The following is a 16,030-nucleotide window of genomic DNA, read 5'->3' as shown; positions in this document are numbered from 1 at the left end:
TCCGCAATAACAACCAAAAGAGAATCCCTCTGATCTTCACGTACCACCCCACCAACCGCTGGGTCCAATGCATCATCCTCCGACACTTCCACCATCTGCAATCTGACCCCACCACCAAAGACATTTTTCCCTCCCAACCTTATCTGCTTTCCGGCAGGACCACTCGCTCCGTGACTCCCTTGTCTGCTCCACACTCCCCTCTAGCCCCACCACACGAAGCACTTTTCCCTGTAACTGCAGGAAGTGCTACACCTGCCCCTACACCTCCTCCCTCACCCCCATCCCAGGCCCCAAGAAGACTTTCCACATCAAGCAGAAGTTTACCTGCACATCGCTAATGTGGTATTCTGCATCCGCCGTTCCCGATGTGGCCTCCTCTATATCAGGGAAACCAAGCGGAGGCTTGGGGACTGCTTTGCAGAATACCTACACTTGGTTTCACAACAAACAACTGCACTTCCCAGTCGCGAACCATTTCACCTACTCCTTCCATTCTGCAGATGACATGTCCATCCTGGGCCTCCTGCAGTGCCACAACAATGCCACGCAAAGGTTTCAGGAACAGCACCTCATATTTTGCTTGGGAACCCTGCAGCCCAATGGTATCAATGTGGACTTCACAAGCTTCAAAATCTCCCCTCCCCCTACTGCATCCCAAAACCAGCCCAGCTTGTCCCTGTCTCCCTAGCCTGTCTGTCCTCCCACCTATTCCCTCCTCCGACCTCAAGCCTCACCCCTATCTCCTGCCTACTAACCGCATCCCGCCCCCTTGACCTGTCCGTCCTCCCTGGACTGACCTATCTCCTCCCTAACTCGCCACTTACGCTCACTTTTACTGGCTCCTTCCCCCTCTCTTTGACTGGTCTGTCTCCTCTATCCATCTTCTATCCACCTCCCTCTCTCTCCCTATTTATTTCAGATCCCCCTTTCCCTCCCCCATTTCTGATGAAGGGTCTAGGCCCGAAACATCAGATTTCCTGCTCCTCTGATGCTGCTGCTTGGCTTGCTGTGTTCATCCAGCCCTACACCTTGTTATCTCAGATTCTCTAGCATCTGCCATTCCTACTATCTCTGAAACAAATTTATCATCTACCTGATTTCTATATTGCAACAACGTACACTTTAGCGAAGAGTTTTTTGATTAAACCAAGCTGGTTCTGGTTGGCACAGCATCCTATAACTAACATCTTCTACCCTCCGTGCCCAGGAGGCCTGAAGTGTTTGCCCTCTATTCAATACAAGGTGTGGGATATCTTATGGCAGCTGAAGGGAAATTTGGAAAGGCAGGTGATAAAGCTAATTACTGTAGTGTATACTGAAACCAACAAGATAGGTAACAACAAGAAAGAAATTATGTTTTACCTAGGAACTATGTAAAAAAGTGAATGTGCATTATTCTTAACTGGCTTTGCACGTAAATTAATTAACTGGAGAACACATATGATTTACTGGTAGTGGCTAACAGGTGGAAAAACTACCACGGGTGATTTGTGACAGGAAAAAAAAAGTTTAGTTGTGTGGAAGAGAACTTCTGCGACAAAAATTATAAGACGTGATGGCAATAATCACTGCAATTTGGTATCAAGTTATAAAAATACCAAAACAGTTAGGCACAGTTATGCATTCCTAGCCAGCTCTGCCCTTCAGTTAAGTTGAAAATCAGCCATGATCAAATCCTGCTCCAACACAAGCCAAATATCCCTTAATATCCACATTCTGAGTAACCTATGTCTTGAAAATAATAGGAGGAAAAACCAAGACTTACATGTATATATTTTCTTCCATGAACAACAGACCTCCCAAAGAGTTATACTGGTGTAATATTGGTAATATGGCAGCTATTTTCAACTCAGGAACCTCCCACAACTAGCAATGTGATAATGACCAGAAATTCAATTTTTTTGGCATTTTGATTGAGGGAGAAATTGTACTCACAGTGTTTCTTTCTTGACCCAATACTGTGCTGCTTATCTTGGGCATTTACGTTCAGCATCAAATCCCACTATCAATCTTTTGATAACCTCTCCATACCAATAGACTGTCCTTTGGAACCATAGATAAACTGCATAACTAAACATTCTTCATATAACTTTATCATGTTAAATTAACGTCTTAAAACGATATTGTGTGTCACACTCCAGAGATTCAGGTATCGAATATCTAGTTACTACACATCATTCTTTAGGAATCATTACGTTTCACCTTTCAAACAACTTTCTTTATCTCAGGTTAAATAAATACCTGCAAAACTATCTATTAAAATATCTCCAAATGCAAAGATCATCTTGGACATGTAACATTCATCACAGTAAGTGATATTCAGGAGCCACGCAAAAAAAATGAATTTTACTTTAATCATACTGCATTGTATTCATCTGAATGTACATGTTATTGAAAGGATGATCAGACATTCTACTTCAAAAGGGATGTAAACAGAAATAGTCAGGAATTCACTTTCACTTCAAGCCAATCCAGACAAAAGGTTGTCATGCACTCGGATACCAACTACGGTTGTTACCATGGTTTCGCTCTATATACGTCTTGTCAGTCCTTTGTTGCACATCCATTTCTTTTGTTGGGTTATTAGCTGCACTCTGATGACACTGTTCTCCTATTGAATGGTTTGTTTCAATTGCCTTCTGATGAATTGTCTTAATTGCATTGACACTAAAATATCACATACTGGTATCCATCTTTGATGAAAACCAAACCATAATAGAAATATCATAAATACAATATTGTTGGATGAGCACAATGACATATCAGTTATATCTGTCATATATTATATCAAATGAAAAAGCAATTCTGATGTCATGTTTTCCCACACCCATATGGGTGAATTTTAATGCTTAACACTAAAAATTATCCAGTATTGAAAAAAGGTTCATTCTGTCATTATCATTTTCCCATTTAGCCATTGGGAAATATTCTGCAGTGCTTATTTTTTTCAAAGACAATTATAAGTGAATATCCATTGTTGTTATTGTGTTCTTTGATCTTTACACTCAATTCCTTCTCATTCTTTGAAACCTAGGTTATTAAATAGCATGGAAAGAAAACTTTAGCAAGCAAGATGTAGAAGTTCAGTAGCCTTGAAGTGAGTAGAACAGCTTTGCAGGGCTATACTGGCGCTTATGTTCTCCAGCAATATTCTCCAACCCTGTAACTCATCAAAAAATCCTTCTATTTTCTTCAATCTCTTGTGCTGTCTAGATTCTTGTTTCAGCTATTCCCTGTAGCAATTAGCTTCACATTCTAACTACATGTCAGGTAAAGACCTTTCTCCTAAATTCCCTACTGAGTTGATGTGAATTATTTTTCTCTATTGCTTGATAATTTAATTTTGTGGCTGCTATTCACTGTCCAATTTTCTTTTATTTTCCAAATCATTTCTAATTCCATTCTGTCATTGGCTCCCTTGTAATAAATTAAAGTTCCAAATAAATATGTACTTCGAAGTGATTCTAGTTTTAAAACAAAAACATTTTTAATGTGCTGCTACATAAATTAAAGTACAATAGTGCTTTGCTTTGCTAAATGAGTTTCTTAACTACAGAATCATGAAATCATACAGCCCAGAAACAGGCCATTCAGCCCCCATACTCTTTCTTTCTCTTTTCTTTCTTTGCTCAATCTTTCTCTCGTAGCTCTGCAAGATATTCCGATCTTAAAATATTCTAAGAAAATTGCTTGTACTTCCACAGATATAACGTATGATTGAATGAAGGCATGCACTGACAAGGTCTTCTATTATACTATTGCTAGCATGGGGTCTGTTCATTCACAGGTCACTAGGTACATTAACACAGCAAGGTGCCACCAGCAGGAGGCCAGACCTGACATTTGATGACTGTCATCGAGGTGTAATCCAGGGATATTTCTGAAAGTTGCTTGGTATCTAAATGCTGTTTCCCATGTGTCCTGCATTCCAAAAGATTCCATCTGACCTGTGACTGAAAATGCATATGAAACACAAACTCTGCAAAAATTCACTTTGAAGAATAAGATTTGTATTGCTGTTTTATTCTCTGTAAAATAACGCAAATTCAACTTAACATATGGAAGGAAAGAAAGATCCTTTTACGTTCCAATGTTGCTTCATGCTGTTACAAAGGAAAATATTCACAATCTTAGCTATTTGCTTCACAGTGAAATTTGTCACAACCATTTTGCTTGCATTAGAAATACTCAAAACTGTTTGATTAAAAAAAATTATCTTGAAATGATAAACACTACTTGTCAGCTCTCCTGTATTTTTCTAGAAGATTAAATTGTGCATCTACATTATAACACAAAAATTTCAACCTGGATAAGTGCGAGGTGATGCATTTTGGAAGGTCGAATTTGAAAGCTGAGTACACGATTAAGGATAGGATTCTTGGCAGCGTGGAGGAACAGAGGGATCTTGGTGTGCAGATACTTAGATCCCTTAAAATGGCCACCCAAGTGGACAGGGTTGTTAAGAAAGCATATGGCGTTTTGGCTTTCATTAGCAGGGGGATTGAGTTTAAGAGTCATGAGATCTTGTTGCAGCTCTATAAAACTTTGGTTAGACCGCACTTGGAATACTGCGTCCAGTTCTGGTCGCCCTATTATAGGAAAGATGTGAATGCTTTGGAGAGGGTTCAGAGGAGGTTTACCAGGATGCTGCCTGGACTGGAGGGCTTATCTTATGAAGAGAGGTTGACTGAGCTTGGACTTTTTTCATTGGAGAAAAGGAGGAGGAGAGGGGATCTAATTGAGGTATACAAGATAATGAGAGGCATAGATAGAGTTGATAGCCAGAGACTATTTCCCAGGGCAGAAATGGCTAAAACGAGGGGTCATAGTTTTAAGCTGGTTGGAGGAAAGTATAGAGGGGATGTCAGAGGTGGGTTCTCTACACAGAGAGTTGTGAGAGCATGGAATGCGTTGCCAGCAGCAGTTGTGGAAGCAAGGTCATTGGGGATATTTAAGAGACTGCTGGACATGCATGTGGTCACAGAAATTTGAGGGCGCATACATGAGGATCAATGGTCAGCACAACATCGTGGGCTGAAGGGCCTGTTCTGTGCTGTACTGTTCTATGTTCTATGTTCTATGTACGTCACCCAGGCAGTAAATTTAACAATTACTCCTGTTCTTTTTCTCTCTCTACGTCCATTTCTTACTCAGTTTATCTTATTCTTTGTAGTAACAATTTTGAATGTTTAACTGATTTGTCACTCATTATCCAACTCAGAATTACAGAATCCCTACAGTGCAGTAAGAGGTTATTCAGCTCACCAAGTCAGCACTGACCCTCTAAAGAGCAGCCCTGTAACCTTCCATGGGTTTTTTTGACCAAGGCTAACCCACCTAACCTGTGTATTCCTGGGCAATATTGATCTTTTTTGAAGCACAGTCAATCCATCTCACTTGCACATCTTTGGACTGCGACAGGGAGAACATGCAAGCTCCACACAGACAGTTACCTGAGGCTGGAATTAAGCCTGGGTCCAGGCTACTGTGAAGCAGCAGTACTAAACGCTAAGCCAGTGTGCCTCTCTTTCAACTAACAATTGAATATTTTTATAACCATACATATAATTATTTTTGCACTTAAACCACAATAGAAGAGGGATTGCTTTCATAAAGAAGTATTCATAATTTAATTTATTAACTTTCTTCTTTAATTTATTGACAGGTTTCTGTGGTTTCGAAATTGCCAGTTTTCTAGCCACTTTCATTATTCTTGGTTCAAACTTATGCTGCAATTTATATCTGTCCTAGTCGATTAGAATCAGCAAAATATGACAATAAGTATTTCAAAAATGTGTGATGAGTGATGTAATCAACAGAGAACATTCTAGGCACAGTACTATTAAGGTATAGCTTAATTTATTTTGTGTTTTAAATCGTAAAGGAAGAATTGGAAATGTTGAAAAGGAATTTCATAGATAAGTGGATTGAGAAACTGAAAGAAAAGACCATAACTACTATTCACCATCAGTCCTTGCTTTGTTCCAGTTACCTGATCAAAAAACTGCCCTAATTTGCACAAAGTCTGAATTTCTAATTCAAGCAATTGTGTGCTAAGCATTTTTAAACCACATGAACAGTGACAGCATTCTACACTGAGTCCCCCACCTACAGCACTATTATCACTGCAATAAATTTTACCCATTTGCTGTCAGCATTGGTCGCTCTTACATTAATCTTACATTGCTGCTTCCTTACTTCAGTTACTAGGTTTGCTTATGATACTAGTCTTCAGGTCAAGCAGGCACTAAACTGCTTCACAGTCAAATATTTTGTACCTACTCATTACAAAAATACAACATTATCTTTTCAGCTCATGAATGTCAAACACATATTTCCCCCAAAGTTCTGAATTGTTTTTCCATGAATTATTTATTTTTCACCCTACATAATTATTTGGCAAAATTCAGCCTATTACATGATGGCTGAAAATATACACTGATATGAAATATGGGAAAGATTTTTTTTCTTCTATTTCCCTCTTTATTAATCATTTAACCTCTTTTGCTTTTCAATTAAGCTTAGGATTCAGACTGATGGCCTACTCCAACCCTTACAATAAATCATTCTGAACCACCTGAAGCACAAACATGGCACAATTTTCCCCTGCCTGGAAGTATGAAGAAAATGGCGAGATGGAAGAAATAATTGGCTAGGTTTGCTCTGGAAAATATTCACCCTCTTCCTGCCACCTCAGCTGTAAAGTGATAGTTTGAGAAGCTTCAATGGGTACATTCTGAACTCACCAGCAATTAAGGCCCTTAAGTTTTAGCAGCCACTTAAAGAGCTCAATTCACCAACAAGCAGATTATCTACCTTCCCAACTGGCGAGAACCTGCTGGCTGATGGGTGGTGGCCTGGCAAAATATATATTAGATCCGAATGTTATAGACAGTGAACTCCCAAATTTACTTTATTTATCACTGCTTATTTGTCCCCATCCCCACATAAAATATGACCAACAACAAAATGTAGTTTCTCATAGGAAACTTTATTCATCAATAAAAAAGAGTAATGAGAACAGATAAGGATGTGATCCTTTCCCAACCTTTAATAAGAAATTTGAATTTCCAATTATTAGCTTAGAAAAGATTTGATATTTTTAACAACTTGTGTCAAATGACCAAAAAACACTATTGACTAAATATCATTCCCTTTTGGCACCTTATTCTTTAAATTCCTCACATTGTATCACCAAAAATTATAGTTCTTTTCTCAGACAGTTTAGACTTATTCCTAGTTTCTAATGGCTGGTTCTTTTTATTTATTTTCCCAGCTGTATCGTATTTAATATCAAAACTCCCTCACTGACAGGGTGGGATTGTAGACTGCTTCCTCTCTCCAAGTTAGGCAAAACTTTCAGCCCCTTTTACCTTCTAACCAACTCGCTTTTCAACTCCCACTGATGCTCTACTTAGTGAACAGTAGTCAGCATGTCTTTGCTTACGGTGCAGGCCTAGCTGGCTCTATTCCTCACTCTCTACCTCTTGGTCAGTTGCAGAGCACACAAAATTGTAATTGTCGCATGTCCTTGATACCCTAGGATTTCTACATTTTTGCCCACAACGAGGTGGCATGATGGCTCAGTGGTTAGCACTACTGTCTCACAGTGCCAGGGGCCCAGGTTCAATTCCAGCCTTGGGTAACTGTTTGTGCAGTGTTTGCATATTCTCCCCGTGTCTGTGTGGGTTTCCTCTGGGTGCTCCAGTTTCCTCCCACAGTCCAAAGATGTGCAGGCTAGGCGGATCGGCCATGCTAAATTGCCCATAGCGTTCAGGGGTATGTGGGTTATAGGGGGATGGGTCTGGGTGGGATGCTCCAAGGGGCGGTGTGGCCTTGTTGGGCCAAAGGGCCTGTTTCCACACTGTACAGAATCTAATCTAAAAGGCCAAACATTGGAATTTTGTATCCAAGTGGAAATGCTATTTAGTTATCTTAGACCCCAACTTCATATCATCTTAGAAGTAAAAGCAGAATGTACAGCTGAAGTGTCTATAAGTTGATACTTAGAAACTGCAGTGATTGTCCCCTAGCATAAATATAACTACCACTTTTAGCAAAAAAAAAGTTTTCCTTCGATCTCTAATAATTAAATAACACGGTCAGGAAAAATTCAACCGCATAACACTTTTCAACATTTATAGCAATAGTGCCAAGTTTTAAGAATTTTATGAAAGCAAAAAGAAATAGCGTCAAAACATAGTAATTGTATATATATCAGAATTGTACCAATGTAATCTAGGGTGTACATGACTGTACAAACTTTATTACAATCCCGTAATTCTGCACTCTACTGGTATTAATCTGAAATGCCTAAAATACAATATTCAGTTTTGTTCTATTTGAAAATTAAACCTGTGTAAGCTTTTTTGTTAATTGGTAAGCTCCCTAATATATGTAAAATAAACCGGAAGCAAGTTAACACTGATTCCTGACATTCCTATTTGCATGCTCTATTATAATAAGTGTGTAAGATTGAATTATTAACAATAATTTTGACGTGATCCAGTAAATAAGGGATTAAATTACATTTTGTTCAGTCGTGGTTCAGCAAGTACTCAGCTTTCAAGAAAGTATGGTCTTTGTACGTTTTTGGGTGTTAAGTGGAAGGAATGTAATTTGCTTTCTGGTCATAGAAACCTTTTTCCAGATCTTTTTGAGGGCCATGCTACTGTTAACTCAAATCATTTACATATTTTGAACCTGAATTAAAAATTCCAAAATGTCTACCTGTCCGTCCTCCCCAGACTGACCTATCCCCTCCCTACCTGCCCAGCTATACTCTCCTCTCCACCTATCTTCTTCTCTATCCATCTTCAGTCCGCCTCCCCCTCTCTCCCTATTTATTTCAGAACACTCTTCCCCATCCCCCTCTCTGATGAAGGGTCTAGGCCCGAAACATCAGCTTTTGTGCTCCTGAGATGCTGCTGGGCCTGCTGTGTTCATCCAGTTGTATACTTTGTTATCTCGGATTCTCCAGCATCTGCAGTTCCCATCATCTCTGATCACCTTTTTCCCAACCAAGGATTCCCAGCCACAGCCCATTCTCTGCACTCCTGCCTTCACAAAACACATACCAATAGATTTACGAACAGCTTCTTTCCTGCTGTTATCAAACACATCAATGGACCTCTCATACATTGGAGTTGATCTTTCTCTGCACCTTCTCTGTAACTGTAACACTACATTCTGCATTCTGTTCTATAAACCTGATGTACTTCTGTGAAGCATGATTTATCTGGTTAGCATACAAAACAATACTGTGTTTCAGTACATGTGGCAACAAAAATCAAATCAAATAAACAAATCAAACCGCTTCTCTTTCTTCTCGAAACATCGAATCGACCACTCCCCGACTTCCTCCCCAAGTGCTCACCTTCCACCCCACCACCTCAGCATCCAAAGGTTCATAAGCCACCACTTCTAGCATCTCCAACAAGATGCCACCACCAGGTGTACATTCCCTATTTCTCAGGGACCATTCCCTCTTGGAGAACTTTGTCTACTCCTCCTCCATTTAGGACACCTCCCCCAGCCGCATGTTTCTTCCTAAGCAATCACAAAAAGTGTAACATCTGCTTGTTTACTTTCTCCCTCCACACTGACCAAGGCCCCAGACATACGTTCCAAGCAATGCAGTGAACGCACTTCACTGAATCTAGCTGACTGTTCTGACTGCTCAACTGTAGTCTTCTCTACTCTAGGGAGACAAAACACCAATTGGTGACTGTTTTGTTGAACAGCTATGTTCTGATGGTAAAAATGACCCTAGGCTTCTAGTTGCCTGCCATTTTAACACACAACCTTGTTCCCTGGCCAATATTTCTGTTTTGGTCTTGTTACAGTGTTCCAGCGAGATTCTGTACAAGTTACAAGAACAGCATCTCATTTTGTATTGTCAACCCTGCAGCCTTCAGAACTCAAGATCGAATTCAATAATTTTAGAGAGTGAACACTTCCTTTTATGTCATATACCCACGCCAACATCCTAGGCCTTGTCATGACATGGGCTGCTTCTAGCACAGTCAACCCATTTTCACCTACTCATGGACGCTATTATCATATTTTCCTCTTCCCTGGTTTACCATCAACCATCCCTTTGTCTTCTTAACTTTCTATCTCCCTGTCCCTGGGAACCTTCTCTGCCTCTCAATGCACTCATTTATCTCACAACGTTCACCTAGCCCATCATCACCATGCTTTTCTTAGCTATTATCAGTCCTGAAGAATGTCCACTAGACTTAAAGCATTAACTCTGCTTTCTCTCCACGTATCCTGCCAGCCCTTTCTGGTTATATTACTGCATATATTGGTGTGGTGTAGTTATTTTGAACTTAATGGTTTTTGCTGTTTCTGTTTACAGTGTTTTGTTACCTCACCGTTAACATAACTCAGTTTCATGATAAGACGGAATGCTTGCTAAGCTGACTCCTGTTTCTATAACAAAATAAAATAAACCAGACTGGTCTTTTGAAAATGCCTTTAGTTATCTTAATGAAGGTTACTTTTCACTGAAAGATACTGATTGGCTTTGGAATGCTCCAGAACATTGAGATGATGTAATCAGACATTAGGATGATATTAATCACTTAGGAGTGACATTACATGTCGCCCAAGCAAACGACAAATTATTCTGGTGGTGCCTCATTATTTTGTCAGAGATTTATGATGTCAGTAAGCTGAGAGGGACAAAGTACAACAAAAAAAACCACAATTCCATAAATGACTGCTATCTCAGGGAACTATTCAGCAGATGGTAGGATGTGACAACCATCATTTTTAAATTTGTAAGATATTCTTTATTTTAACCTATTTTCTAATTAACCTGCCCAGAGATATTATCATACATTTCTGGAACAGGTGGGATTTGAACCCAGATCTTGTACCTTAGCAACAGGGATAATACCACTGCCCCACAAGAGCCCTCTATCATCATTTTTAAAGAAACCAATCATATATTGAATACACAATCCAAGATTAATCACACGTTGATGAAGGCCAAATATTGATCAGGATACCTCTGATCATGCATAGGGTCTCGTGGTTGTAAAGGATTATGTAACTGTTACTCTTAGCAGTCTAGTGCGTAATAAGAAGGCAGCAATAGAATTTAGTCATCAGAATGACGAAAGTGATATGTATCCAGTTAGTTAGCAGTCACAAGTTGTTTTACCAAACTTAATAAATCCCATGCAACTTGTGAAAGCATATTTTTACTTGGAATGATCCCAAATTTAATCAAGGCTGTTTGACTTCCAGATCAGTGGTCTCAAATTCAGTCTGTAATTATACTTGGCTAAATCGATTTGACTGAAGTCTTTTAATACAGATAATACGAGCACAACTTATCAGAGCACCGCATTCCATTAAAAATTAGCACATAATTCTGATTGGATTCTAACTATGGACTAAATTATTCATTAGCCTAGAAATTCAATGGTTCTGAAGCTGGTGCACAAGCAATATGAGCCTGAACTTTACCATCCACCATGTTATTAAAAGAGCACTTTCAAGTCCACAGTCTAACCCCTCTCAATAAGGCAAATTTTCAGGAGTGTAATCATTATTACAACTTTTTTGGTAGTTTAAAAATCACTTCAAGTTTGAGTTCAGTTCTTATATTTTACCTGCATATGTTGGGTACACATTGAGTAGAAGTTCATCAAGGCCTCTCCCCGAAATACAGTCAGCACGATTTGTTGTCTTACTTGTAACATTTAGTGTAAATCTTAATATAATATTTTTAATGTTCATTTGTCATTGATTACCTTAGCTTCTCATCACATATCCTTCTGGTAAACAGGGATATACATGTTCTGCACATACCTCCTACCTAGAATTTCATCACTCTGTGATTGGTTCTTCAAGTTATGGAAGTTGTGAAGTTTTATTACTTACATTCTTAGCCAGGATCTCATTTAATTGGCTTCATATACATCTTGGCTACTGTATTGGCTACACTTCCCTTAATGTTTAAGGAAAATGTTCATAGCTACATGGGTCTATTCTAAAGTATTAACATTCTTTGAAACAATAATCTTATTTTTTGTCTCACTTCACAACATGAGAAATTTGACTGGCCATTTGTACACAGCAAGCTCTGACAAAAAAAAAGTAGCAATTGCAGATAATCTGATTTTGAGATGTTGACTGATAAATGATTATCAAAACACAGGGGGTTAGGGTTAGGGTTAGGGCTAGTGTTATCATCCTAACAATCTCATCCTTGAAATTGTGCAATGAGATCTTTTATCTCCATGTGAGACGCGGACGTGGTCTTGTTTGAACATGTCGCCCAGAAGATGACACATCAGTCAATCAACACTCCCTTCGGATTTTCCTGCAATGTCAGCTTAGCTTCTTGGTCCCAAGTCCTGGTGGACCTTGAACTTACAAACTTCTGGCTCAGAAGCAAAAAGGCTTCCTACTGAGTCATAGATGACAGCAAAATGGAGGTGGTCAGGGTTTATGTAAGCAAACCTGCTTGAGGTTACTTGAACGAAACTGGGTTGCCCTGAAAACAGCCAGCAAGAAAATCATCAAGCACACATACTAATCAGTCATCTTTAAAAAGGACCACGTGTGGTTGCTTCCAAATATGTTATTTTTTGTTAAATCTGAATATGGACCATGATAGTACAGGAAGTGTTTCTTCTGACTCCACAACAGAACTATAGGATATGACCAGCTAACCCGATCCAAATGTAAGAAGAAGTAGTAGAGAAGGGTACAATTACAGATTGAATAGGAAAGGTTTTTTTTTTGAAAAATCATTTGTAGGATGAAGTCATTGCAGCTAATCTGGCATTCATTGCCCACCCCTAATTGCCCAGAGGATAGTCAGGAGACAACCACATTGCTATGAGTCAGGAGTCACATGTAGGACAGACCAAGTGAGGATGGCAGTTTTCTTCCCTACAGGACTTTAGTGAGCCAGGTGGTTGTTGCTGACAATGAATTTATGGTCATCAGTAGACTCTTAATTCCAGATTTTGTTTTTTTTTAAAATTGAATTTAAATTCTACGATTTGTTGTGGCAGGATGTGAACCCAGGTCCCCAGACCATCCCTGGGTCTTTGGATTTTCAGTCCAGCATTAATACCACTAGCCCATTGCTTCCCCTTTTAGGGGGACATGGGCCAAACACAGGCAAAAGGAACTACTTCAGTTTAACTCACTTTAATAACACATCTTCCAGACAAAATTCAGTAATTACCTAATTCAATTCGACATCAGTACATTATAGAGAATTGAATTGCAGGAATGGCAGGGGAAACTTTATCTGCCTGTAATTTTCTGGCAGGAAATGGTTGATTTCAGTTCGATTTCTACCTGCTTGGAATGGATAAAAGCATACCAATTTTAACCACTCAAGTTGATTAATGTACCCCTGGACAGCAAAGGAGACAATGAATTCATCAACCCCCAGCAATACAACCAATCATTTGCAGCTGGTTTGCATCAGGTAAATGGGGAACTGGAAATCAAAAGGATATACAGAGGACAGGTAGATCTTCTGCTGGATATCACTGCTGTAGAATAAGGAGCTATAGTATTTGCTCACTTTGTGCTTTACAGGTTGCCAGCAGACTTATTCCCACCATCCCCCACCTTACGAATTACTTTCAACCACATTAGTCAGGCAATCGGCTCAGTGTTCATTTTCTGGAGATATGCAGGCAGCCTGTGGACATCCATTTGTCCCCGGTTGCTTGCGCAAATGACACTAATAAGTTCAAGGCCCAACTCGCATAGAACCTTTCACTTTCACTTTCCATTTGAAACACAAGCACCGTGCTCAGGCTGAAATGACAGAATAAGCCTAAATGAATTCCCACAGCAACTTTGCAAATTAACCAACTCTGCAGGGTTGAAAGGAAAATGAGTACCTTTCCAAGCCAGAAGAAAATCTTGTCTCCTTCTATCAGACACTTTTAAAGCTCTACCCTCAGAACTTATCTATTTGAAAGGGAGATAACTTTTGTGCGGGCCAGTGGCCTTCTAATAACCAAAGGTTCAGTCTCTGATGAAGGGTCTAGGCCCGAAACGTCAGCTTTTGTGCTCCTGAGATGCTGCTTGGCCTGCTGTGTTCATCCAACCTCACATTTTATTATCTTGTTCAGTCATGCCTGCTTACTGTACAGTGTTGCCTGTCCATTTCTGATGCTCAACAGGTGGCAAGATTAAGGAAACCATACAGCATAGATTTACTAGGATGTGCTAAGTAAGAAGAACATTTGTTTTTAAGATAGAAGAACTAATACTGGAGCCGAGAATGAGAAGCGCAAATGGAACAGAGGTTTTAAAAGTTATGAATCATTTCATGTTTGAATGGGAAAATACCTTTTTTTTAAGTTGGGTGAATTATGAGCAATGCTATAAATTTGCACTTGACATGGAGGAGACAGATTCTGAAAGCAAAAAAACCTGCTGCAGAAATCTGAGCAGATAATATTTTATTGGAGTGAAAAATTAAGGCAAAGACCAATGTAATCTTTAAGGAATGTATAAATAAATATTTAGAGCAGAAATAAATACACATGAAAGAGGGCTTAGGAGGATATTGAGATTAGCTTTTAAGTGCTTTATTGAAGTTTGGCCCAAACATAATGGAATAAATTCTGCCTTATAATTTTTAGGGGATAATTCATAAAATATTAAATATTTTGTTGCAGTTTTATGCCAGATAATCCAATATTCACTTTATTAATAATCAAAGTTCACACACAACAGATGTATGCCAAAATACTGCAAGGTTTGAAGTGGGTACAGTGGCATTCTACGTCTTCAAGTCAGCTTGAACAACCATGTTTGACCTTAGTTACAAAGCCAAGCAATAATACATTGAAATGCATGGATCTTGCCTTGGATGATTGCCGTACAATTAAAGTCATAGAGTCATAGAGTCATACAGCATGAAAATAGATCAACTCATCCACGCCGACAAGTCTTCCCAAATTGACCTAGTCCTATTTATCAGTTTTTGGCCCATATTCCTCTAAATCCTTCCTATTCATCTATCCATCCAGATACCTTTTCAATGTTGCAATTGTACTCACCTGCATCACTTCCTCTATCAGCTCATTCCATATACACACCGCCCTCCAGGTTCATATAAATGCTTCCCCTCTCTATGTCCTCTACTTTTAAACTCCCCCATCCTCAGAAAAGTATCTTGGCTATTCACCTTATCAATGCCCCTCATGATTTTATAAACCTCTGTAAGGTTAGCCCTCAGTCTCTGTTGGTCCAGGGAAAAAAAAACTCAGCCTATTCAGCCTCTCCCTACAGCTCAAACCTTCCAGTTCCAGCAACATCTTCGTAAATCTTTTCTGCACCCTTGCAAGTTTGACAACATCTTTCTTATAGAAGGGTGACCAGAACTGAATGCAGTATTTCAAAAGTGGCCTAACCAATGTCCTGTGCAGCTGCAACATGATATTCCAACTCCAATACTCAATGCACAGACCATTGAAGGTAAGTATAATAAACACCTTTTTCACTATCCTATCTACGTGTGAATTCACTTTCAAGGAACTATGCATCTGCACTCCTAGGTCTCTGATCAGAAACATTCCTCAAGACCTTACCGTTAAGAGTATAAGTCCTGCCCTGATTTGCCCTACTAATTTGCAGGATCTCAGCCTTACCTAAATTACACTCCATTGGCCACGCCTTTGGGCCCTTCTGATCAAGGTCCTCATGTAACCTGAGATAATCATCTCCACTGTCCACTACACCACCTAATATGGTGTCATCTGCAAACTTGCTAACTATACCTCCTGTATTCGCATCTGAACATTTATAACCACCCTGTCTCCTACTTTTAGGCCGATTTTTTATTCAGTTGGCTAGTTCACCCTGGATTCCATGTGATCTAACCTCACTAACCAGTCTACCATGCAGAACCTTTTCACACACTTTGCTAAAGTTCATATACACAAAATCTACCATTTGGCCTTCATCAATCTCCTTTTTCACCTTATCAAAAAACTCAGTCAAGTGAGTGAGACATGATTTCCCATACACA

The 16,030-nt window shown here is 39.4% G+C and overlaps 1 protein-coding gene across 44 annotated transcripts in view; it reads right to left on the bottom strand.

The window, feature by feature from the left end:
- nrxn1a (neurexin 1a) overlaps positions 1 to 16,030 on the bottom strand; it is a 1,700,803-nt gene that overhangs the window by 1,345,389 nt on the left and 339,384 nt on the right. The window lies entirely within an intron of this gene.

Source organism: Stegostoma tigrinum, chromosome 9 (genome assembly GCF_030684315.1).
Source record: "Stegostoma tigrinum isolate sSteTig4 chromosome 9, sSteTig4.hap1, whole genome shotgun sequence".
NCBI classification, from domain to species: domain Eukaryota; kingdom Metazoa; phylum Chordata; class Chondrichthyes; order Orectolobiformes; family Stegostomatidae; genus Stegostoma; species Stegostoma tigrinum.
This window is presented reverse-complemented; position numbering and strand designations above follow the sequence as displayed.